Source organism: Columba livia, chromosome 1 (genome assembly GCF_036013475.1).
Source record: "Columba livia isolate bColLiv1 breed racing homer chromosome 1, bColLiv1.pat.W.v2, whole genome shotgun sequence".
Taxonomy (NCBI): domain Eukaryota; kingdom Metazoa; phylum Chordata; class Aves; order Columbiformes; family Columbidae; genus Columba; species Columba livia.
The window spans coordinates 48,084,841-48,112,596 of NC_088602.1; the positions used below are offsets into that span (position 1 = coordinate 48,084,841).

Here is a 27,756-nt window from a genome sequence, read left to right on the forward strand (position 1 = left end):
ACTAATAAATAGAGAAAATATACAAAATAGACAAAAGCAATCTTGAATGCCCAATATGGAACTGGCATCACTCCAGCTGTGGCAGAGTTAGGATCTGGCTTGGCTTCAGCAGCTGCAGGGCAAGCACACAGAAGTCATGGACGGGACTTCACAGCAAACTGGAAACTGGATTTCAGGGGTACAGGGCATGAGGCCTATAGATTGCAGGCAAACAGGCAGACAGGGTCCTCTGTAGATACCGGCTATGGCTGGAGAGTGAAGAGACCCTCTTGATCACCCTTTTATATAGGGGTTATGATGATTATGGGATGGAATACTCAGTTGGTCAGTTTTAGTCACCTGTGCTGCCCGTCCCTCCTTGCAAACACCCCCCTCGCAATTATAGGATGTTAGCAGAATTCTTAGCTGTCATAGCAATAAATCTAAACATGAGCTTCTTCAGCATTCCATTGGTCACTCTTATCAGTTTGGAGCACAGTGTTTGAAAAACCTGCAGGCAAAAATTCAGAAAAGTGCAGTTACTTAGAAGGCACTTAGAATAACTTAGCTGAAAGGAAAGATCAGTAAAAGAGAACTGGTCTCATTTTTAACAAAGCCAGAATAGTTCCACAGAATTATTTGAATAACAGAGGTAGTCTTGCATAAATTTAACAGTTCTGTCCCATTGCATGTATCATTTTATATATTTATTCTTCTGTGACTTAGAGTTGACTAATACTATCCACCAAAAATCAAAGAGGAATTTTAAAAACATTTAACATGCTAACCAACATGTTTAAAGTCCTCATTGTAGTAGCAAGACTGTGTGAATTTATATTTGCATTTTATGTCTCCCTCAGTGCAAAGAAATGTTCATCTTTTTTAGTAGTTCACCTAGACTGTCAGATCAAAAGTGTACAATGCTGTCATTCCAAAGTTCATAATCACTATGTGTAGCTGAAATAATAGATTTAATGATTCGCTGTCTTCAACTTGACTTGAAAATATATCAAGAATGTATTTCATAAATGGTCCATAACAGTCTCCTGATCAGTTCATTTAATACAAGCTTCTCCCATTAAAACAATCCTTAAACAAATGTAAAATAAAATCTCTCATACTATCAGCTATGTTAAGTATTTCTTTTCTAAAAAGTCATCAGTCTTCTTTTTAATTGCATGAAGAATAGAGTATCAGATGAAAATTATGTAATCTATTGTCAAGTGGATTTGACTAATATACTATTACACTTGACTGTTATTTTTATTCTGAAGCTCTATCTATATGCAGTGAAGAGTGTGTTAAATATTAATCTTCAAAATACACAAAATTTTGTGTCAAAAGGAGATTTTACAGTATTTATTTATTTATATCTCCTGTTTTGCAGCATCTTTCTTTTGTCAGACAATAATCACAGAATTCTTCCAAGATAAATAATATAAATGTATCAAGTATAAAAGCGTCAATCTAATCACAGTTACTATCCTTGAGCTTCAAAACACATAGAAGGAAAATAATTCTAATGACTAGTTTAGATGAAATATCAGACATCTGGAGAAGATTTCAGATTTCTTTTCTCTTATTTTTGAGGTGTTCAGAGATTTCAGAGATGACTGTGGAATACTTATCAAATAACGTACTGATTGAAGTAAGAGTCAAGTAAGATATTTTTCCCCCTATTATTCAGCATTCTTAAAGAGCTGAATGAAAATATTTACATGTTTGTCCTGGTTTTGTTAAAAACAAGACCAGTTTCTCTTTTAGTGAATTTTTCTTTCAGCTAAGTTCTTCTTAGTAACTGCACTTTTCAGAAGTTGGATACGTGTTTTGGTAGAAATAGCAATGGTATGCAAGGTTGCTGATAAGAATGCACGTCCTGTAAGCAAGAAGGATCGAACTGAACAGGTGACTAAAACCGACCAACCGAGTATTCCACCCCATCCATGTCATAATACCACGTAAAAGTGGGCGATCACGAGGGTCTTGCTCTCTCTTTGACTATGGCAGACATCTGGGGAGGACCTTGCCTGCCGTCCCTGTGATCTGAGGCCTAGTGACAGACCCTGTATCCTTGAATCCAGTTCTGGTTTGCTTCAGAGTTCAACCCAGGACTTACAGGTGCCTGCCCTGCAGTGCAGAACTGGTGCTGAGCTGTGCCGGGAATTTCAAGATTGGCTTTGTATATTTTGTATCATTTTCTCTGTTTTATCAGTAGCATTAATAAAACATTTTTAACGTTTTCCAATGTGCAAAAGTCCTGTCTCTCTCTTTGCCTCTCTTTGCCCTCCTATTGCCTTTCCTGTGTGTGTGTGGGTGGCTGGGTGGGGGTGGTAAGGGGAGAGGGTTAACAAATCATCTGCCATGGTTTATTATTGCCCTATGATCAAATGGTGGCAAGATTGAAAAATAATAATGCTATAAAGTGTAAAATAATGCTTGAAAGACTTGAAATAAAATATCCATATCTATTCAGTGTTCATCAGTAGGATCATTTGAGGGGAAATATATTGCATAGCAGTCATAGCTTAAGGATTCTTGCAGCTACTGAGCTATATTTTCTTTCTGAAAGCTATGGCATTTATGAAGTATCTAATCAGAATATTTTCAACTGTGTTTGAATGAACATCTTCCAAGAAACCAGCACAGCTGTTCTTTGGATTCATTGCCAAGGTCATCTGTCATTTCAGTTTCCCCCTCCAAAGCACTAAGAGCTCTCAAATGAGAACATTCTTCCAAATTATACATGATGACTTTCATTGTGGATTAGATTTATGATGAAAACTCAAAGAAACCATAGAAAAGGACCAAGAAACTTGTTTCTTGTCTGGGCAAGGGTTTGCTTGTTACAGCATGGCAAACTGGGTATAAAGTTTTCTGACTGTGACATATTTTCACATTTTTCAACTAAAAAGTGTGTGTGACTGTGGCTGCGTATGTGCAGCGGTGAAGGAGAGAAAAGGAGAGCAGGGAAATTAGTGAAAGGTTATGATCATTTTCATATGTAGATCAAAAGATACGAACATAACTGATTCAGAAAGCAGTCTTTAAAAGAAAACTGGAATGTTGCAGGAAGGATACTGAGGAGGAAAAAAACAAGAAAACATTTTCTATTGTTTTTCAAATTTATCAGATAAATCAAGGAAGTTGCTCAAGGTATAGTAAGAAATACATGTCAAAGGCAATTGAGGCTGATCTCTTAATTTTCAGCCTGAAATATTTGTGGTTTTAAAATGTGATATTTCCTGTGTTTTGCCTCCTATTAGGCTTGCATCTTCTACAATTAACTCTTAAACAAACAGCACATTTTGATTTCAGGGAGGAGAAAAGACAATCCAGAATGTTTCAGACAAACCATGACTCTGTGATTCTATTAGTACTGAGTCTCTGATTAATTTCGTGGAGCTACTGTAATGGAGGTCTGTAAGTAGGCAAAAACTCAATCGACTTTCTTGTAGATTGCCCTGTCTACCATATAGGTGTTTTAGACTATACAAATTATGTTTGCCTACATTTGCTTAATGACATTGCACATGAAGGACTGCATAGCTGATTTTATCCTCTGGTTCTTAATGCAGCTTTTGCTTTTGATATTGAAATTTATACAGAAACACACTTGAAGGATGATGACCTGAACAAAGCAAAGACAAAAACGGTAGTTTTAAAGTAATAATAATAAAAACGGTTTTTATTACCTAGAATTCTGGTTTATGTTGAAGAAGACCTGTGAGAGCTAAAATCAATTTTTCCGTATGGGATGGAACTCACATTTTCCCCTGACTGCATAAAGACTGAAGACTTTTTTCTTACTCTATCTTTCTTGTAAGAGAACACATTAAAGTGCCTGCCAAGAAAAGGATTCTACTATATATCACTAGTAGAAGACCATGGTTTCTTATCAAGTGGCTGTATGCCCTGCAGTACAGATTTGGGGTTTTCAGTGAATAGCTCTGTGATGTCCTTAAGAAACAGCCAGTTTCCATTTAAAAAAGTACGTTTGATCACTGGAGACAATTTTTTTATTACTCAACTCTACCTTTCTTTTTCTTTTTTTCTTTTTCTTTTTCTTTTTCTTTTTCTTTTTCTTTTTCTTTTTCTTTTTCTTTTTCTTTTTCTTTTTCTTTTTCTTTTTCTTTTTCTTTTTCTTTTTCTTTTTCTTTTTCTTTTTCTTTTTCTTTTTCTCTTTCTTTTTCTTTTTCTCTTTCTCTTTCTCTTTCTTCTTCTTTTTCTTTTTCTTTTTCTTTTTCTTTCTCTTTCTCTTTCTCTTTCTCTTTCTCTTTCTCTTTCTCTTTCTCTTTCTCTTTCTCTTTCTCTTTCTCTTTCTCTTTCTCTTTCTCTTTCTCTTTTTCTTTCTCTTTTTCTTTTTCTTTCTTTTCCTTTCCCTTTTTCCTTTCCCGTTCTCTTTTCCTCTTCCTCTCCTTTATTTCTCTCTCCCTCTCCCTTTCCCCTTTTTCTCAGTGATGGAAAGGAATCCGGCTCATGTCTACAGTCAGTCTTCAGAAAACATAGAAGAGGTACTTGTGGACTTGTCTTCTGTGGAGCTAGAAATCAGGAAGGCTCCAATACCCACATCATGACCTTGGAGAAATTCTGAGAATAAGCAACTGTACTTGGGTTGGATATAATATGAACACTGCAGGTATTGGAGTAGGAGGGAAATGATACAGAGTCTGGGTTATTAATGAAGTGATAGTCAAGTACTGCTTGAGCTCTACTTTTAGCCATTCCAGCAGACTTCAGGCACCTGAAATTCAGAGAACTGAAATCTTGTCCTGTTTTTAGATTAATTACTTTTTAAATAAAAAAGAGTTATATTGTAACACATTCAGCCTGCCCTGAGTTTACAAAATGTATGTAGTATTACGATATACTTATTATTTTCTAGCACTGTTATCAAATGAATTGGACCATGAAACCAAGGTGGTAAAAAATAATAGTTCAACTAAAGAAACAACTGCAGCATCAAATGAAGCAACTAAGTCATTTTGTCAGCTCTCATTTGACCTTTTTTTCGCAGTTGGATTTTAATAGACTGAGAGATAGTACTAAAGTAATGTCTTGTGCTTTCAGCCAAAAAACATATCAGTGCTGGCATAGATTTCATGACCCTGAAGAGTTCAGATGTGTGTCTAGCACTCAGAACCAAATATCTCTTCTCCTTTGTCTTTTAAAGTTACCTTGATTTTTTTTATTATTATTGCCATACTGATTTTCTATTTTTTTCAGCAGTCAAAAAAATCTTGTTTAAAACCAAAAGGAAAATTAAGCTCACTTCATTTTTCTGAGTGTCCATTAACTCACAAACATAAATGTAGAATATTTAATGAGGAATTTGTTTTAATTCTTCAAACTTTCACATGTATACTTACATTAATAGGTCTGTTAGCACAAATTGGATTGTTAATGTGCCTAAAGTTAAACTTTTATTTGAAAAGAAGGTTCTTTCTTGTACTGACAATGCAGTAAACAGAACAGTACACATGCAGGTACACTGGAATGAAAAGCTGTGCTGCAATGGCCTAATGCCCTAGGAATACTTATCTCTTCCTGTGGAGAAAATACTGTTTATATAGCTATGTCATATGTATTCCTATCTCCCTTTGAGGATCATATGCAAATGATTTCTACAGATACTTTAAAAAGCCTTAGAAATTTGGTGTCTGCCACAGAAATGCAACCTGGTAAGCCCTAGAGTGACCACAGAACGAGATGGAAAGAGACCCTGAATAACTTTTTCTGAATAGTAAAATAGTCCAAAGGAAGAGCTAGGGTAATACATTTTTAACACTTTTCAGATAAGCAGAATAAGTATTTCACAGTTAAGCTTAAATAAACTACTGCTCTTTCCCTTCTTCAGCTCCATATCTGTATTACAAATCTTTTATGTAAAAAAAAAAAAAAAAAAAGAAAATATATACTAATTCTTGTAAAAATAATTTAGATGGAGAGATGTACAATCTGACAAGCCAGAGGGACCTGAGGCTAACACCTGTATCTTCCCTTGTGAAGTTGTATGGAATTACATCAATACACTATAGAATATGTACCCGCTACTTGATATGGTTTTTTATTTGGTTGTTTAGGATCTCCCAACCTTAATTTTTTGTTGTTGTTGTTTTTCCTTAGGAGTAATCTTTATGGAAATGTATTTTATTATATGTGCTTGTAGACATGTGCTTGTCTCCATAGCTATTTAATTAAGAGGAGATATGTAACAGTTTAAACTGAATCAACATATTTCTTAGAAAATGTTGGAGTTTTGTTTGTTTTGATTTGGGTTGTTTTTTCAGTTAGTGAAAGACTTTCAAAATATAACTTAATTGACTTGTCAGTGCACACCGAGGCTGCCAGCAGGCTGGTTGCAGTACCCTGAGACTCATCCAGCTTGAATCCACGCATACACAAGCTTCTTTCCTGTAGAAATCAGGGTGCAAATCTTGACCCATTTGTGTCTCACTCCAGATTTTGAGAAAGTATGAAGATGATGTGGGGAGATAAGTGATTTTGGCTCTCTGAGTTAGGTCATAGCTTTATTCAAACAGAAAAAGATGCTACAAAACAGAGTAAACCCAGTTAATATTTTTCATAAGAAGACAAAAAGATGAAAATGTACAATTGATAATTCATGCTGGGAATAGTGTTTCTTCTCTTTTGTTGAGGAGTAGATATTCCCATCTGTATAAACGACAAACACAATTCCAGTGCGAACAACACAGACACACGAAGAGTTCAAAACCTTGGACTAAAATATGATTATCTGTAAAATAATTAAGGACAAACATTAGAAAAATGTAAATTAATACCACTGTCAGACACAGAAATACTACCCCTATTAGGACACATTCTTAATAGGAACTGGGGGCATTTTTCATCTTAATTAAGTCTCAAAACAAACACAAGACTTCTTTGACATTGCCTCTGGATGATTGTGTAGTGACCCTGTTTTTTGTTGTTTATGAATTTTTTTATGCCATTTTCTGTTAGATTTTTCTTAGAGCAAGAGATTTCTTATACTGCTGAATTCCATTACTCCTGATCTGTGTATGCTACTATATAAATTAAGTTTTAATATCAATATTTAACCAATTAAAGTAAGAATAGCAGAAATTGTTGCTTTGTCTTACTGAACTGTAAGCAGCACTAGGGTTGCATTAATCAACCAGCTATTCCTGTGCAGACACTGTACCTACAGGAACATGCAACATAGATACAATATATTCCTCCAGGACAAAGAATTGCTGCTTGTCTATTCTGTTTCTAGGTCAAAAACTGAGAAGTAGTCTGCATTATTTCATGTACTGTTGTCCTGGTTTTGTTTAAAACAAGACCAGTTCTCTTTTAGTGAATTTTCCTTTCAGTTAAGTTCTTCTAAGTAACTGCACTTTTTCTGAATTTGGCTGTGTGTTTTTCAGACACTGTTGGCTCAGGAGCTGATAATGGTAGCAATGATATGCACAATACTTATTAGACTCATTTCTATGGCAGCCATCGTTTACTGATAAATTTTGTACATTCCATAAGTGAGAGGGGCATATTTGCAAGAAGGGGCAGAAAGAACAGGTGGCTAATATTGACTAACTAAGTATACACCCTGTAAAAGTGGGAGATCATGAGGGTTTCTCTTTCTTCGACTATGGCTGGTGTCTGAAGAGGACCCTGCCAGTCCTGCTTGTGATCCTAGGCCTAGTTCCAGGCCCTGCATCCCTGAATCCAGCTCCAGGTTACTGAGGAGTCCAGCCCAGGACTTCTGGGTACCTGCCCTGCAGCCACTGGAGCGATGCCAGCTCTGCCACAGGGCCTCTGCTGCACTACGCTGGGAAATTCAGGATTGGTTTTGTATATTTTTTATTATTTTCTCCGTTTATTGGTAGCATTAATAAAGTATTTTTAACTTTCCGATTTGTTAGTCTCTCTCCCTTTTCTTCCTATTAGCTTTCCTTATTGGTGAGGGCAGGAGGTTGAGAGCATCTGCCATGGTTTATTGTCACCCTGCAGTAAATGGTGACAGCCATGTCTTTTGTGTTCCTGTCCTTTTAACTCAAGATTATGGAGGAAGAAAGAAAATCACAACTGAATACAAATTTCTTACCATTTATATGCTGTCTCATTTTCAATCACAATGACATATATTCATCGTGATTTAGGATGTATTTAAAAATTCAGAAGATTTTGACCCCTTGCTTATGCAGCACCTTGCATGAATAACATAACTGGAATTATTTATGGAGCAAAGTGTCAATAAGGAATGTTTTTTCTCAAAGTCCACAGAATAGCAACCAAATTTTCCCTGTTATAGAATGTATTTTCTCTCTAATTGGTGAATAATGGACAATCTTTCATAAACAGTAATTATTTCCCCTTGAGCAATCAGAGCAAATATGCACAGACTATCACATGTAAAACATTGACTATTCAGAGCAGTTAACCACACATTGCTCTGACTTCCAGCTGGCCATGGATTCTTTATAATGAGCAAAACACCAATGTTCTTTTTTTTCAGCCTCTGATTTGGCTTCCAGCATCCATTAATGCTTTGCAAGACACAGAAACTGCAACATAACAAAATCTTGCTTATATAAAATTTTTGGACCTACAGAAATACAGTTGTTATATAGTTTATATGGTTTTAAGTTTCTATAAATATTCAGGTCAAATTTTCTTCTGAATGATGCTTCAAACCAGTTTTGTTTTGAGTGGAATACACTGCACAAGCTCTCGTTAATGATGATATCTATGAAAACCATTGTACTGACTACCACACAGTGGTAATTCCAAATATATGAGTTTTGTGATGAGTCTGCAAGTCATTAGATTGTAAACTGGATATGCCTGCTCCTCTGTCTTAAGTAAGCACATCAGAAACACTGAAAAGGTTTCTAGTCTTTAATACTCTGATTTATAAGAAAACAAAGCCCAGTCCCTTTCAAGACAAAGAAACACCCTAATGACTTTGGAACCAAATTTAAACACAAAGAAAATTAGATATAGTCAAGATAGATTGTAATATGAAAGGCACACTGAAATTCCACTGGGCCCTTGCAGAATGACACCTTTACTTTGTTTCTTAAAATAGCAGTTTTTAAGATTACCTGGGGGGGCCATGATCTTTAATAAGCCTCCATGTGTTCCTAGAATAAAGTGCTGTTTCTTCTGTGACTTTGGAAAACTGCTTGCCTGTTTTCCAACTGGGCTATTCAGCTGATCTCAGAGATTTTGCTGTCTTTCTAGAGGTTTCTACCTGATTTTGACCAGCCAGAAGAAGAAAGCTTTCCTCTCTATGACCTGGTTATTCTTTTAATAGAACATACCACAGACACGGGGGACAAACAAACAAAAAGAGCATGCCATTCTTCACAAACCAAAACCTTAAACTCATGCAAGATGATGTTTTGTAAAAGGTCTGGTAGAGGTGGATCAAAAGCATTTATTGTTTCCATAAATACCATTACAAATGGGAAAAAATCAACATCAGAAAGTATTTCATCATTATTGTCTCTCACTATTTTAATTACAAGGCATATTCTAGAAATAAGTATACAGCTAATAAGAATGTAGAATACTTTCTTCTGCTTTTAGGGATTTTGGAGTTCAGCTGACATATCAAGCTTAGCAAATATTCTGTAACTAAGTGTAATAAAACTCCTTTAGTACACTTCTGTTCCTATCTTCTGGATTTCTAGGAAAGGAAATGTACTAAGTATTATAATACAAACCTAATAATATTTCTACAAAAGTCAGTACAATTTATAACTCATTGGCTGGAAGTCATGTGTATTGCTCATATATGTCTCAATATCATATTATTTATTTAGGAAACTCTTTTAAAAATATTATGAAGTCCTGAATTATTTTTATGAACTGTAATATTTACTTCAAAATGTATTTTTTCCTCTCCTTCTAGTAGAAAACAAGAAACAGTGTCAATTTTTTGCTAAGTACCTTATCTTCTTCTTTAACAACAGCTAGTGGACTTATCTGTATTATTATATAATGTAACCTCATCCTGATTTTCAATAATTTTACTAGACTAAGACATAGATACATCACATCTCTATTAAGAACTTTTTTCTCCAGAATACAACTCCAGTCAAGGGAAGTAGACACCACTTTTTCTGTTCTATGACTTTAAAAGGTGCCTGGGGTGACTGAACTCAATTTAACCATCTTGGGCACATTGCTAGAATTGAATAAAGCAAACTGAGTCATGTACATAGGTATATCTCATTAAAAGATATATTAATTATGGTTTCAAAATCTGTTTTTACATAAAACCATATGCACACATTTAAATACATATGTATAAATCTAAATAAAATGTGACGGTTTTGTACTTGAAAAAGCATTCATAAGATGAAGCAACTACAGCAGAGTGTTAGAATGCAAGTAACAATTTTGCATAAAAAAGTAAAAGCTTAATGCATGCATGTACTAAAACTGTAGGAGTTCAGTGTGGGTTTTTTTGTTTTTTTTTTTTTTGAGATCAGGTCAATTTTGATTAATGACAATAAAAATTACTAAGATTGTCAGAGAGATTTTTAATTATTTGAAATAATATTACTGAGTTCTTATATGCTACACTTTGTATGTTTACATATGTGTATGTTTGTACTTTTAATTATCTCTTGCAACTGTTTTAATTTACCATTATCTTAGAAAGTTCAGAAAGTCTTTTAATACTGGATCTGCAACAGTGTTTCATGTGTGGCAATCAAGGTGTGATGTTATCTAAGAATAACTCATGCACTGTTCTTAACTGTTTAATTACTAAGCACATTTTTGTCTTCAGAAATCACAATAACTAGTTTGTAAAAATCTGGAATTTACAGACTAGTGTTTAAGTCTATTTCTTTGCAATCTGTCTAAAGTGAGACATTAAATTATCATGTATTGAATGTGTTTTAAAACGAGCACTAGAAAATAAAAAATAAGGACAAGATAGCTTAAGTTTCCTTACTTCTGATGAGACGATTGATTCTGTTCAAAATTAGAACACTATGGCCTACTTAAAAATCAACAAATATTCCTGCATGTGCTCCTTGACGCATTAGAAATTAACTCATGCTATACTTCAAATTACCCTTGTGTGCACAGATTAGCTGCTTATCTTAAACCTATGAACACCACTGTCCTTTCCTTTAGGCCTTTCAGTGTGTTGAGTTTGAAGTCTGATGTTCTCCTTCTCTCTTCCAGCTTACCTCTACACAGTGAGATGTGAATAAATCCTACTGCTGAATTCTGAACAAATATCTGCAACATCTTCCTAAAATAGGACACGATGGTGAGAAAGTGGTGACATGAGTTTGTCTATAAGCAGGGACAGGTGTCCAGTAGGACCCTCTTTCTTTACCATTTTAGAAACTAGATAATTTGCTACCTGCATATCTTGGAGAGCTCATGGGGCCTCAAGGTATAAGGCCTCAATTACGAAATGTGCAGACAACATGATAATGGCTCACCTAAACCTAATTTCTTCTTGTCTTTGGAATTTTTACTTTTGCACTTATTTCTACTATAGTTCATCTTAAAACAGAACCATAGTGGTAAAATAATTTAGTGGGGAAAAAAGGAAGGGATCGCAGTGAGTGGAAGATTAATACTGTTCAGCTTATTCAATTATTTAATTCTGGTTTTTGGAGAAATCTGTACTACCTCACACTCCACTACATGGCAGAGTGGTTGTCTACCCTGTAATGGGTGCAGTGTCAGAGGGTAAAACCAATCTAAAAGCACCCTCTAAATGAAAGAGACCTGGAGTATGCATACCGAGCTCTGGCTGGTTGATTGGTTGGTTTATGTTATTTTATTTTTTATTTTTTTTTTAGCATGTAGAAGGACATGCCAGAAAAGCCGTACACATTTTAATTTCTTTCACTATTTTCTCACATATAAACTGTATTTTTTATGACATAACTAACAGTCATTTGGATGCAATGTTAGCACAGCCATTCTAAGTTATCTTCATAGACAAGTTGGCATGTGTTTGCTCCTGAAGTATTCTTTACTTGTTGAAAAACATTATTAAGATAGTAATGTACTTTACATGAACAATGTTATAGAAGTACCCACATGATAATTAAATGTTAATTTAAAAATATAATTCAAATACAAATACATTTTAACAGTAAATGTAAATCTATTATGAAGAAAGTTTAATTGTGATATTACTTAATATTTAAAGCCAAAACTAAAATATGGCCAAGTTTTTGCCTTTTTACTTCAATAAACAACTCGATTTGATAACATGAATGAAGACTGAAGAGCTTAAACCTTCGGCATTATTAGTTTAAATATCCATTAAAACCTTGTGCTGGTTTGACTGAAATTTTATTAATTTTCTTTATGAAGTTAGAAACTTTCATTTTTTGTTGCTATCATAGTCTTTGTTTTGGATTTAGTATAATAATAATGATATAAAATTGCTTTTCTCTATGCTAGAGTTAATGTTTTACTTTTGGTAGCTAGCAGCATTTTTTATTTTATATGAAGAGAATGTAAGAACTTGGTGATATTTTGGCTGTCGTCAGGGAAACTAAGCATGACATTTCTTGGTTTGCACTGTGCCTGGAAACATTCAAGGCCAGGCTGGACAGGGCTCTGAGCAACCTGATCTAGTTGAAGATGTCCCTGCTCATTGTAAAGGGGTTGAACTACGCGACCTTTGAAAGTTCCTTCCAACCCAAACTATACTATGATTCTAAGATTCTATAACTTGGGTCATCCAGCTGCAAGTGCTAATTGTTAGGTCAAAGACAAGATAGCATCTTGATTGACATCCGTACCATTAACATCATGCTCCCTACATTACTAAATTTGTTTTTCTGGCTGCTTAGTTCCATTAGTTCCATTCTGGTTCAGTTCCATTTGGGAGTTCCATTCCATTTGGAGTTCTGTGTTCATCAGTCTTTTTCTGTTCTGCCACTTTGCTGTTGGCCTTTGCACTTTTCTGACTTTTGCCTTTTAACTATCTCATCGATATCAGCCGTTTGGGATCAGGGTGCTCTCCTCTCTGGAACTGGCTGTTCAGCATGACTATGGTTTTGTGAGGGATTGCACTGACTTATTTCATTTCATTTCATTTCATTTCATTTCATTTCATTTCATTTCATTTCATTTCATTTCATTTATTTCATTGTATTTACTATTATTTTAGTAGTAGTATATTGTTATTATTTTGTTGTTTTATTAAACTGTTTTTATCCCAACACATGAGTTTTTCCCTTTCCTTTTTGTTTCTCTCCCTTATTTGGGTGGAAGCTACTATGCTCTTGATTACTAGGTGGGTTCAAACCATGACAATGGATTTGAAAACTCTGAGATAAAACTAAACCCAGCTAGCTAGTTTTACTAGAAGGGCAGTGAAATGGTTGGGTTTTTTGTTTGGTTGAAATTTGTTTGTTTGTTTTTTGTTTGTGTGTTTGCTTTTTCCCAGTAAATCATTAAATAGCATACATAGGTAAGACATTTTTTTTTTTTTTTTTCCTTTTTTCAAAAATCTGCCAGGATAGTTTGAATTTTGACAAAGCGTAAACAATTCTTCTTAATTAATATGAAAAGGCAACTTCTTGACACCTTTGTTCAGCTCTAAATTAACAGAACTGAAAATAATATTCAACAAACAAAATTCAGCATCTGCTTTTCACTGTCATATTCTTTACATACTAATGTGGAGGTCAGGGTAGATAGATAAAAGGTTTAATACTTTTAGCTGAAGAAAATTCTGTTGTGAATGAAGTACTCAGCTAAACCTTATTAGAAATACAGTGCTAGAAAAATTTCAAAAGGTTTTGCACTTGCATTAAGTTAAGATATTAGGGGAGGGATTATTTATATTTCTTGTGTAATTCCTGGTTCACAGAAGGGCGTTCAGATTTTGTGTCTGATTTTGTCCTTTAGGAATGTATATATGTTGTGGAATATCTAGTGGTACTAATGTGTACACACATGGTGTTTCGTTCTCTGCCATTTCTTTCACCGTGTGAGCGTTGATATAAAATTTGGTAAGATGGTGACTTTTGTCTATCCAAATCTCCACTCACTTTGAAAGTAAGCTGTCTCTCTGGACCAGTGAAGATTCAAATCCAGCCATGGAACGAAACTATCTATGAGAAAATTTTGTGCATTTTATTATATTTTTTGCTGTTGATTTTCTTTATCACCCCAATCGCTTAAAAAGCAATACTTCTTTAAATGTTGTAAACATTTTTTTATGCATGTGTTACTAACAATTGCTATTGACACTGAAGTGAGAGTTTTACCAAAATCATAACAATAAGTAATTCAGAATGCACAGGGAAGTCAAAGAATTTTTGTCATTTTGCCTTTGTCCTTTTCAACAGTCAATGCACCACTGCTTCACAGACGTTTCACAACTATGTTGCCTGACCCATGAAATTGCCTCTTTCTACTTATGCGTATGTTAACGAACATTGATTTATTGTGTCCTCTCTGATCTAAATGGGTCAATGGTAATGCACTAAGGATTAAATGCTTGAGGGGGTTGTCTGTTTTGTTCCAGTTTTTTATCTTTCATTTTTTTTCTTAACATAATGACTATATTAATTCAAGGTTTTGTTGTTTATACTGAGGTATGATGTAATTTGTGTATAAACTGCATAAACATTTTTTCTCATATTAAGTAAAAACGAATGACATATCTTTAATGGATCACATGGAGACAAAAAATCCTATATCTAGTAAAAGTGTCAAGAATTTAAAAAGTAAGTACAGAAATATGGTTTTTAGGTTCAGAAACTGTAGGTCAGCTTTGTTTATGAAGATATTTCCTTCATATAATATGAAAAATCTTTGAATTCTCTATGCTGTACGTTGTCTAAAGAGCAAAAATGTTTTTGGTCTTACTCTTTGTTCTTGTGTTAAGAAACCAATTAAGATGGCAGATGTCAACAATTTCTGTATCTCTTGATATCTTATGTTCTTTTATTAGCAGAAGACTTGAACATTATAAACTTTTCTGTCAAAATCTCAGATTGTTTCTTAGTTATTTATTTTTTAAGGATATTAGCTTTTTCTAACAAGTGTTCCTAAAGGTTTATCTCATTTAAGTTCCTTTTTTGACAGTGAGTCATTTGATGTATTGGTTTGGTGGTGTTGATGGTTGGTTGATTTTTAATTAATATTTTGAGTTGATATATTTTTTTCTTTTCCTTTCTTTTTTTTTTTTTTTTTTTGTACTTAAAATATATAAGCTTCCTTGATGAGTAGTATTTTTTGGTGATTGGGTGATTGTTACTTTTGTTCTCTGAAAGTATGTGAGATTTCAGTGCTACATACGGGTATCAGCATACTGCTATGGATGTTTTCCTCTTATTCCAGCTCTGATCTTTGCTATTCTAGGTCTTTTCTGACAAAAACAAGGAGAAAACAAAATCAATCTGCTGCAACATAAACATATCAGCAAAAAGCTTTTTTATTAAAGAGATACCAGAAAACTGCAGTGACTAAAATGGAGAATCTTTTTAGTTATTTTTTTAATAAATATTACTAAATAAATGAAAAAGTCATAAGACTAATTTTCAATGGTTTGTTGTGTAAAAATACACTTTTAAAACCATCTCACATGGTTACAAGAAGTGACAGTCTCTAAAATTAACTGGTATAAGAACTAGAGAGAGAGTGAAGTTTTTAGAACATCATAAAAATGTAAAAGTAAGATCAACCTGGCAGCTGGATCATCAGCTTGAGTTATCAGAAAATTGAGTCATCATTGTCATGCCCATGCTCATGCTTGTGGAAGATGGTAACTTGGTAACTCAGAATACTCATTCCTAGGAGGTGTAGACACCAACACTTCCTCTGGTGTCTTATCAAAAATGGTAAGCACACCTATGTTTACTTTAGTATCTCATTAGGTGCTACCTATCTCTTGTCCATGTAAACCTATAAATAATTCCTTTAAATTTTTTAGTTGTGTATAACCTCCTGGCAGAGTGTCTTTGTTCAAGGCTAAAAATGACCAGACTGATCCAAAAGAGGAGAGGTAAAACACTGACTGGGAGATATCTGAATCTTTTTTGAGAGATCTACAAAACATTTACATAATGTTAGTTTCAGTTCAGCTGCCCAAATCGTAAAGGTTTGGGTGTGTTTCTGAACATTTATGAATTTGAGGGACATTCGTGGTTTCAGGTAAGCTTTCTTGGCCCACATTCATCCTACTTCTGCGGAAAAGTTGTCTTGCATAAGTGCCCTAATCGTTGTTTATTTTTCGGCTGAGCAACTTTCTTTATAATTTTCATCACACTGTCACAAGGCTGTGCTCAACCTCACCCATTTGAGACTGGTTGTTCGTCATGGGGTTCATTTCATACTGATAGACACCTAGGATAGGATTTAGATATTAGTAATGTTGTCTAGTGTTTTTTGAGATGTTTTAGGTTATCCCAGTCAAGTGTTTGGGGCTGTCGGTCAAAAGACAGCACCTAGAGGAGATGTAAGTCTTAGCAGAGAATCAGCTGGAGGCCAGGTGCGATTATCCAGCAAAATCTATGACATTAATGTCCTTGTTTGGACAGTTGTGTCCTATGCCAACATTTGGTCATTTGACCTATTTGGGGTCCAGGGATAAAATAGATGAATGACTCAAACAGACATAGAATATCATGTCTCAACCCTGCATATAACTTCAAAAGGTACAGGTCACCTCAGAGGGTCTCGAAGCTACAGAGGTAAGAGAGGGTAAAGAGAGGGATTTCTGGTCGCGTTTTGGATTCCGCTACCCAGGAGCCCTCAGAAGCCCTTGGAGAACTGGCTGATGTGGTGCGGCCGTTACCATGGTGACGGGAGTCACACCCCTCCGCCTTGCTTTGAAAAAGCCTCCGGGAGCCCACCAGGCGCTGGGAGGTGAACGTGCTTGTGAGGCAGGTGAGCACCACCCACACGGTGCTGCAGCAGCGACTGGGGCTGCTCGTGCATTAGGGTTCAGAGGTTCTGTCACTCCTCGCTGTTAGACCTCTCACTTGTTGCTGGTGACACAGACTGGGGTGTGGCAGGGCAAGCAGACTGGACACAACTAGCTCTTGTAGGTGAGTTTGTCCAGGGTTTCATTTTGTTTTCTTGCCCCCAATTTAACTAAGGGTAGTAATGGTTTCTAGAAAAAGGAAAGCTGTTGCTGCCGTTAATACAAAGAGTGTGTCTACACAGACACTACCTGCCAAGAAGGATGCAGCCACCCAGGCTTCTGGCTGCGCAGAGTGTCTGTGCCTGGCATTAGTATCAGAGAATGGTATGGGAGGCACCTGTGTATGATGTGACCAGGTCAATGACTTACTGTGCCTAGTGGTGGAGCTTAAGGAAGAGGTGGAGAGACTAAGAAGCATTAGGGAGAGTGAAGAAGAAATAGACTGGTGGGGTCAGGCTCTTTTGACTCCTAAGGGTGTGCAACAGGAGATGGCAAAGCCTTCTCCCTCCTGCCGTAAGGCAGACAGAGCAGATCTAATTGATGGGGGGAATGAAACAGGTCCCTGATTGGAGAGGTAAAAGAACCCTCTCTCGAACCCTGTCACCACCCTTGGTGCCCCTAACAAATAGATATGAGGCCCTGGACCCTGAAAATCAGGCAGAGGACAGCCAAGAAGATCCACCTGGAGAGCCCTCTGGATGGACCTCATCAACAAAAAGAATCACAACTGCAGCTGTAAGAGGAAAAAAAAAAAAGAAGAGTGATAGTAGTTGGCGACTCCCTTCTGAGGGGAACAGAGGGCCCTATGTGTTGCCCAGACCCATCCCACAGGGAGGTCTGCTGCCTTCCTGGGGCCAGGGTGAGGGACATTAATAGAAGACTTCCGGAGCTGATTCAGCCCTCAGACTACTATCCCTTGTTAATAGTCCAAGCTGGCAGCGAGGACATCAACAGAAGAAGTACCAAGATAATTAAAAAAGACTTTAAAGCACTGGGTCAGTCAGTTCATGGGACGGGAGCACAAGTGATATATGCCTCAGTTCCTGTGCTAGCTGGGATGGATGAGGAGCTAAATAAAGAGAGGAGCAGAAAATCCCATCTCATCAACAGGTGGCTTAAGGATTGGTGTCACCGTCAAAATTTTGGGTTTTTTGACCATGGGGCAAACTCCGTGGTACCTAGTCTCCTCAAATCAGATGGGCTTCATCCTTCTAGGGAGAGCAAGAGGACTATAGCCCATAAGTTGGCAGGGCTGATCAGGAGGGCTTTAAACTAGGTTTGAAGGGGGAAGGGATTGAAATGAGGTCTCCAAAAATCAGCCTAAAGATGGAAAGCCTGAATTAAGAGGGAAATCAGCAGCCCACTTGAAGTGCATGTACACTAATGCACTCAGTATGGGCAACAAACAAGAGGAGCTAGAAGCCATCATGCAGCAGGAAAGCTAGGACATAGTTGCCATCACAGAAACATGGTGGGTTGACTCATATGACTGGAGTGCTGCTATGCGTGGCTACAAGCTCTTCAGAAAAGATAGGCAGGGTAGGAGAGGTGGAGGGGTGGCTTTATATGTTAGAGAGTCACTTGACTCTGTTAAACTTGAGGTCAGCAGTGACAAGGTTGAGTGCCTGTGGACCAGAATCAGGGGGAAGTCCAACAAGGCTGACATCCTCGTGGGTGTCTGTTATAGACCGCCCAACCAGGACGATGAAAGAGATGAATTATTCTACAAGCAGCTGGCAGATGTCTCAAAATCGATGGCCCTTGTTCTTGTGGGTGACTTTAACCTGCCGGATATCTGCTGGGAGCTCAATACTGCACAGAAGAGGCAGTCTAGGAAGTTCCTAGAGTGTATAGAGGACAATTTCCTTCATCAGCTGGTAAATGAGCCCACCAGGGGCAAGACCCCGCTAGACCTACTGTTTACAAACAGAGAAGGGCTGGTGGGAGATGTAGTGGTTGGAGGCCGCCTGGGGCATAGCGACCATGAAATAATAGAATTTTCAATACTCAGAGATGCAGGGAGAACCATTAACAAAACCTCCACGCTGGACTTCTGGAGGGCAGATTTTTGCCTATTCAGAAGTCTAGTTCAGAGCATACCCTGTGAAACAATGCTTAAAAACAAGGGGGCCCAGGAGGGTTGGACATGCTTCAAGCAGGTGGTTTTGAGTGCACAGGAACAGGCTATACCAGTGTTGTAAAAGGCTAGCCGGCAGGGAAGACAACCGGTTTGGCTAAACAGGGAGATTCTGAGTGAAATCAGAAATAAAAAGAGACTTTACCGACTGTGGAAAAAAGGGCTGGCTACTTATGAAGAATTTATGGAAATAACTAGATCATGCAGAAAAAAAATCAGGGAAACAAAAGTGCAATTTGAAGTTAATTTGGCCAATTCTGTCAGGGATAAGAAAAAGTCCTTCTTCAAATATGTTAATAACAAAAGGAGGGGCAAGGAAAACCTCCATTCTCTGTTGGACTCTGAGGGAAATATAGTTAACAAAGATGAGGAGAAAGCTGAGGTACTCAATACCTACTTTGCCTCAGTTTTTACCAGTAAGACAGGTGGCCCTCAGGACAACTCATCTCTGGAGGTGGTTGACAGAGATAGGAAACCAAATAGGCCCCTTGTATTCCAGGAAGAAATAGTTGGTGATTTACTGAGCCATCTGGATCCTCACAAGTCTATGGGACCAGATGGGATCCATCCTAGGGTGATGAGGGAGCCCATGGCTTGGACAAGTGTACTCTGCGCTGGGTTAAGAACTTGCCAAGCCGCTCTCCATCATCTTCCAACAGTCCTGGCTCACTGGGGAGGTCCCATATGACTGGAAAATGGCCAATGTTACCCCAGTCCACAAAAAGGGCTGCAGAGCTGACCCTGGCAACTACAGGCCTGTCAGCCTGACCTCGGTGCCTGGCAGGGTTATGGAGCAGATCATCCTGAATGGAATCACACAGCACCTTCAGGATGGACAAGGGATCAGACCCAGCCAGCATGGGTTTAGGAGGGGCAGGTCCTGTCTGACCAACCTGATCTCCTTTTGTGATCAGGTGACTCAACTGGTGGATGAGGTCTATCTGGACTTCAGCAAGGCCTTTGACACTGTCTCCCATAATATACTCTTGCAAAAGCTGGTAGCCCATGGCTTGGACAAGTGTACTCTACGCTGGGTTAAGAACTGGCTGGAGGGCTGAGCCCAGAGAGTGCTGGTGAATGGGGCTGCATCTAGCTGGCGGCCAGTCACTAGTGGTGTTCCCCAGGGGTCAGTGTTAGGTCCAGTCCTGTTTAACATCTTTATTGACGATTTAGATGAGGGGATTGAGAACATCATCAGCAAATTTGCTGATGACACCAAGTTGGGAGGGAGTGTCGACCTGCTGGAAGGCAGGAGGGCTCTGCAGAGGGATCTGGATAGACTGGAAAAATGGGCTGATTCCAACGGGATGAAGTTCAATAAGGCCAAGTGCCGGGTGCTGCACTTTGGTCACAACAACCCCCTGCAGCGCTACAGGCTGGGCGCAGAGTGGCTGGAGAGCAGTCAGACAGAAAGGGACCTGGGGGTACTGATTGACAGGAAGCTCAACATGAGCCAACAGTGTGCCCAGGTTGCCAAGAAGGCCAACGGTATCCTACCCTGTATCAAAAATAGTGTGGTCAGCAGGACAAGGGAAGTGATCCTTCCCCTGTACTCTGCATTGGTGAGGCCACACCTGGAGTATTGTGTTCAGTTCTGGGCCCCTCAGTTCAGGAAAGACATTGAAGTGCTGGAGCGGGTCCAGAGAAGAGCAACACGACTGGTGAAGGGACTTGAACATAAGACCTATGGAGAGAGGCTGAGGGAGCTGGGGTTGTTTAGTCTAGAGAAGAGGAGGCTTAGAGGTGACCTCATCACTCTCTATAACTACCTGAAGGGAAGTTATAGCCAGGTGGGGATTGGTCTCTTCTCCCAGGCAGTTAGCAATAGGACAAGGGGGCATGGGCTTAAACTCTGCCAGGAGAAATTTAGGCTGGATATTAGAAAGAAATTCTTTACAGAGAGAGTGGTCAGGCATTGGAATGGCCTGCCCAGGGAGGTAGTGGACTTGCCGTCCCTGGAGGTTTTTAAACTGAGATTGGTCATGGCACTTAGTGCCATGATCTAGTAAACGGACTAGAGTTGGACCAAGAGTTGGACTCGATGATCTCTGAGGTCTTTTCCAACCCAGTTGATTCTGTGATTCTGTGATTCTGTGATTCTGTCTGTGTCAGATATGTCAGTCCCAAGACAATATCTTAGGTACCCTATGGTATCAGAAAGGACGTTATGGATGATGGAACTGAATACAGATTTCCACTGAATACAGCAAGAACTTGGACACCTAATCACCCATATTGACACTTAAATGCAAGTGTCTTAATACCTAGCTAAATTCCATTTCTGACGTTGAATCCCATCAAACCGTATTTTTAAATTGTCACTAGTGAAAAGAATAACAGCTTTGTTTCCAAACCCATATGTCACTGTACTGTATTTGGATTGGAAAGAGTTAATTTTCTTCGTAATAACTTGCATGGTGCCATATTTTGGATTTGTGATGAAAACTGTGAATAACACACAGATGTTTTAGCTTTTACTGAGCAGTTGTTACACAGCATCAAGACTTTTTCTGTTTCTCACTGTGCCCTGCCAGCAAAGAGGCTGAGGGTGCACAAGGAGTTGGGAGAGGACACAGATGGGACAGCTGACCCCAACTAACCAAAGGAATATCCCATATCATACAATGTTCTGCTCAGCAGTGGAAGCTGAGGGAAGGAGAAGGGGGGATGTTCGGAGTTATGGCATCCGTCTTCCCAGGTAACCATTACATATGATGGAGCCCTGTTTTCCTGGAGATGGCTGAACACCTGCCTGCCAATGGAAAGTAGTGAATGAATTACTTATTTTGCTTGGTTTGCATGTGCAGCTATTGCTTTGCCTATTAAAATGTCTTTATGTTATCCCACAAGTTCTCTCACTTTTACCCTTCCAATTCTCTCCCTCATCCCACTGTGTAGGGGTTTAGCTGCCTACCAGGGTTAAACCACAACAACCATCATAATACAATTAATTAGTTTGGGTAGTTAGAGGTCTGACTGTATCATTATATTAACACGAGCTTACTCAGGACAGGTTATGTTCCCTAATAACAAAGCTTCTGTTTTGAGGGAAAGCAAGGAACATGTTGGGTTTGCAGTTTGGCTTACAGTAGTTTTACAGTTTTTGTAAGTGGAGTCTGCACTAGTTTAATATATGATGAAACTGCAAAATCATCTATCAAATAAGCAGATTGTTATAGAGTAATTCTTCTTTGCTGCTTCCTTTTATTTTCAAATTCTTTCAAATGCAACTCAGGAAAACGGACTGCTTTGTTTTTTCCTTCCTGTTTTTGACATCTTGATCAGATGAAAAGCTTTCTTGATGAAAAATGTACTCTTTGTTGTTGTTTTTCTTGCCTCTATAGACATTGCCTCAAATAAACCTAGTTTTAATGATTGCACAGTGATCACTGTCTGCTACTCTTGAACCGTGCTTGGGAGTTACTTGGGATGATGCTAGCTGTTACAACTAAAGCACTGATTAGGACTGTGCTGACATTGTAATATTGTAAATAGATATGATCCAATACCTAGTAAAGTTCACTGTAGTACCTAATTTATGAATATAGATTTCAAGTTCTTTATGTTTAATCTGTTTCATTAAAACAGACTTCTAAAAAATGGAAATTTTCGTTTTAAGTTATTGAATGTCCTTATACAAGCTAGTAGAAGGCAACAGGTTTTTTTTCTATCTCTTTCGTGGTAACAGTTTTTATAATACACAAATATATTTAAGTAATGCTTGAAAAATATTCAATGACATTGTTAACCAAATGTTTACCATGTCAGAGTTGTTTATTTCAATGTCTTGTTAAAAAAATCAAATCTACTACTCGGTGTACTGAAGAGTACTGAAATTCAAGTTCCTAAGAAACAGAAATGTATTAAGTATATTATTTTTACTTTTGGAATATAAAATATCGTATTTGATATGTCAAGATTTGATAAAATTAATATTCTAATTTAAATATTCTAAAGCTTAACTCTTAAATTTGAAAAATGAATGACTAAGTGTATCATAAGTGTAATAACCCTTGAAATTTAATTAAAGTAAAACTATTTTATTCGTTACTTATTATGTAAGGAGCCATACAAATATAACCAGTCCTCATTGACTTTAGCTTTCTATTAGCCATTCCAGAGTTCTCCAATAGTGCCAGTAAATCATATGGTATAACTGAAAATTCTCTTAGGTGTGATTATTACAGCGAAATATTTTGTATGGTTTTGATCCTATATTTTTCAGGTTCTTTCTTGTGACTCTATAGGTACTAGTTCCAACAGTTTAGGTGAAGCAATATGTATTGCAGTAAAGTACAAGCAGTATTTTATTTAGTGATCTATTTCTAGAGATACCAAACTGCAGTCTAACTGTAGTGTCACTACTTTTAAAGACAAACTTTCTGGGTCAAGGTTGTTTATCTCTTACACAGAAGGTCTCCATCACCTGGACAGTCTAAAATGCCCAGGGAGTAAACTATGACTTAGAGTGACTGTTCATAAATATATTTGTAAATATGTTGATCTCTATGATCAAAACTTTTCAAGATTCTTACATAAAGTGAATGTTTTAATTAAAAAAAAATTACCATATTAACCTAGTGAATCCTTTATTTGTCTAATACTTGCTGGGGAAAAGCAAAAAAGGTGTTGCTATTGCAAAGGCATTAAATAATAAATATTATGTTTTCTATGATTCAGTTTTAATGTTATTTGTTAAATTGTAGAACATATTAATTTGATTAGTATTTAAATTATGTAGTTATTTTTCCAGATCCCAGGTGACTCTTAGCTTTAAAATTGACAACTCTGTCTCAAAGACATTCTCTTGTGAGTCATTAAGAATTTTTTTTTTTTTAATTAAAAACCTTAGATTAATTTATTTTTAAATAAAACAAAACTCAGAGTTACCTGTTATATTCAAAGACAGATAATGAAATAAGGACATTTCAAAAATTTAAACAAATTATTTGTTTTGCTTTCTACCACCTTAAGTGTAGAACATAGCTAATGAGCTGAAGTCAGTTACAAATGCAAATGTTATCATTACTATTATTATGATATTTTAAATTTTCTGAAAAAACAGTATGTCTAAGAATGTGTATTCTAGCATGTTTAAAGCAGTCTAAAAAGCTCATGTCTTTACAACTGAATAGGTGCACCTCATTGCCAACAGTACTGAGGGGAAATGAGGATTTATTATTAGGAAATTTTATTAGTAAAGTAAAAACCTCATTCTTGTCCAAGCCCATAAAAATTCAAACAAAAATTCAAAAATTCAAAACAAAACAAAAAGTACCTTTAAAGGAATTTTTGTTTTTTAACCTGCCTTAGACATTCAATGATGTTCTTCTCTCTTCCGTCAAAACACAGTAACACCACATCACAAATTAAAACATCCAGGGAATGGGAACCAGGAGGATCTCTGGCTGATCAGGAATAACCACATGATCATAGAATGCACAAATGGCTCCCTGTTCTCTAACCATATTTTGTGTATTTAATTCATACTTTCACAATGGCCTGAAGTATCATTCTATAGATTAGTGGGTAGGGTGTCTTCTGGCTCAGCTTTCAATCAAGGTTGAACCAGAATGAAATAAAAGAGAAAATAGAGATCTACTCTGTCCAAACCAAATTTTTTGGTCATTAAACTACTAACCATTTTCCAAAAGGTACTTGCTGTTTTTATCAGCAGTCTTTTAACTATTCATTTAACAATGCAATCCACAGGATAGCAATCCAGACACGGGGTCACACATGGATGGAAGAGTTCTGGCCTCTCAGATGAGTAGTCATTTGTAGCCCTGTGTTGGGTCTTCTTTGATGAACAGATAGAGGCAGCTCCCTCTGCCCTACATATTGTTTTTCAAGAGAATTAACTTATTTCTTGACCTGTGTTATGTCATCATACACTTAGCTGTGCTGTTACAAATAATGAGCTAAACCCAAACTACCTGAGTTCTAGGTAATAAAATGTCAAAATGTGAGCTATATCTGTACACTAAATAAAATTCCAGCAGGGAATAAGCACAAATTCTGACTTCTTGTTCTCACAGCTGTTGGGTAGAAAACATAAGAGACAGAATGCACCAAAAGAATAATGATCAAGGAGTAGACATACTCTTTGAAATATCACTGTATTTTTGGAAGAGTGAAACTAAATTAAGGAATAAAAAAAAAAGACAGTATCTTGGCATAAAAATTCCCCATGATACAGATTAAGGAAGTAAGAATCTGCATTTCTACTAACAAATAAACAAGGCATAAAATCATTCATGCTGTTTAACTGTTATTATGTTCCCTGGCACAGTTTTAGCTGTGCCAATTAAAGTTCCATTATATACAGATAGAGGTAACCTAGATGAGGTTACAGAGGAAGACGTCCAGGCGGGTTTTGAATGTCTACAGAGAAGGAGACTCCACAATCCCCCTGGGCAGCCTGTTCCAGTGCTCTGTCACCCTCATTGTAAAGAAGTTTCTTCTCAAATTTAAATGGAACCTACTGTGTTCCAGTTTATACCCATTTCCCCTTGTCCTATCATGGGTTGTCACCGAGAAGAGCCTGGCTCCATCCTCATGACACTCACCCTTCACATATTTATAAACATTGATGAGGTCATCCCTCAGTCTCCTCTTCTCCAAGCTAAAGAGACCCAGCTCTCTCAGCTTTTCCTCATAAGGGAGATGCTCCATCTTCGTGGCTCTGTGCTGGACTCTCTCCAGCAATTCCTTGTCTTTCTTGAACTGAGGGGCTCAGAACTGGACACAATATCCCAGATACGGTCTCACTGGGACAAAGTAGAGGGGGAAGAGAACTTCTCTCGACCTACTAACCACCGCCCTTCTAACACACCCCAGGATGCCATTGGCCTTCCTGGCCACAAGGGCACAGTGCTGGCTCATGGTCATTCTTCTGTCCACCAGGACCCCCAGGTAGTTACAAAAATGGTAGACCCTTTCAACCAGTATTTCTAAAATTCTATGAAATAAAAAAATAAATATTTTCCTATGTTTTAAAACATTTGTTGTTTATTCTTTTGCAGACACATTTATGATGACCTTGCAAATAACCTCTTTCTTTCTGAGATTACATGCGTTTTTTTCCAGTTTACATACTCTAAACAGTCATCAGGCAGGGAAGACAGAGAGGCTAAAATGCTGTCCTAAGGCATGAAAAACTCATGTTTAAGTAAGTTTTATGCCCAAATCAGAAACTGTACGCCTCCTGTGTGTGTGAAATAGATACAAATTAGTTACCCTAAAATCTAATAGCACTCATTTGGTTTTGACCCCTACCTAAGCAGAAATGCCTGTGAAATATAAATTCTCCAAATCTGCATGCTCTACATAGTCTGGGCTGACACAATTTCTGGGGAATTTTTCAAGTCAGTATAAAGATGAGCTGAGAAACAATTAACCATAAAAACGTTCTGACTATCTTCTCACAGCACATTTAATCAAAGCAGAAACTCCCTTCAGCTGCAGCTTCCCAAGCCACAATTTTCCGTAGTAATTTCTAAAAAACTTCTTTTTTTTTTTCCTGCTGAACACCAGTTGCAACAGATGCTTTCCCAAAATTATTTAAGGTAGACTGAAAGTCCATTGAATGGCTATCTATTATATTTGTATTATCATTTAATTTGACCATGAAATGCCTTTTTTTTTCATGTTTCAGGAATATTAGTCTTATTCTTTAAAACAAAACAACCAAGCAAACAAAATACAAAACCCCAAAACCGTGAAGCATGGAAAAAGAGTGACAAAGTGACAACTTTTATTCTATGTGCACAAAGAATTACAGCTACAGTTCTCAGGTAACAATTCAAACTATGAACAGATTTCTGAGCGTACCATTCCAAAAAGCCGTGTTCAGTCATAGGAGCTACTGCTGACCTCTTTTGAAACACTTCTGTTTCGAGTATATTTAAGCCAAAATATAAGGCAACCTATCCAAAACTTCAGGTACTGTCCTATATACTCTCATGGTAAGAATTCAGGAACTGGAGAACATCGTTATGCTACAGATATGAGATTATATTCTCTGTATTCAATGATAATATTACATTCTACTTTTTCCTTTCTTAGAAAAGGAGGCCTGCTTTGGACATGGACAATATTGCTGTTCCACTGCAGTTTTTTTGCCTATGGGACACAGAATTAGATGAAAAGAAAAACATTCTGGAGTGGTGGGTTGGAAAAAGAGCAAGGATAAATATTTACAACAAAATTGTTAATAAAAAAGAAGAATTCAAGTCAATACAATTATTTCTGATTTTATGTTGAAATATATATTATTATATTATGAGAAAAAAATCCTCTAAATTGAAAACAGTTAAATTTCAGTAAATTTAATCTTTGGTCACAATATTATGTCCTTGTGTTGTTTTTTACTTTGAAGAACAAACAGACAAAATATTTGATTTGGACTCAAAAGTTCCCTCTATCATTACTTCCTACCTCCTAACTATTATTCTTTTAAAAAGGGGTGGAAATGAAAAGATGACTTAAATTAACCAGAGATGATAGAATTCTAAACCTCATTTCTAGCCCATGCCACAGAATCAAAATAGAATTTTCCAACTGTTATTGAGAGGATTTTTTTTTTTGTTTATATGCGTCAAGACATTAATTTTTCAACTTCATGTTTTACTTTGTGAATTAAACTAATTGATAAAATAGTGAAGATCTGAGGGACTGACATATTGGGTGGTTTATTTTTTTAAGTAACACATCTTTTTGTATG

At 37.0% G+C, this 27,756-nt stretch overlaps 1 long non-coding RNA gene across 1 annotated transcript; it reads left to right on the top strand.

Annotated features, from left to right (window-relative positions):
* The first annotated feature begins 16,526 nt into the window (after window positions 1-16,526).
* LOC135578339 (uncharacterized) lies at window positions 16,527-27,267 on the top strand. Its single transcript, XR_010469850.1, has 3 exons — window positions 16,527-16,857; window positions 26,689-26,827; window positions 27,099-27,267. It is a non-coding gene; the product is annotated as an uncharacterized LOC135578339 (long non-coding RNA).
* The last annotated feature ends 489 nt before the right edge of the window (window positions 27,268-27,756 follow it).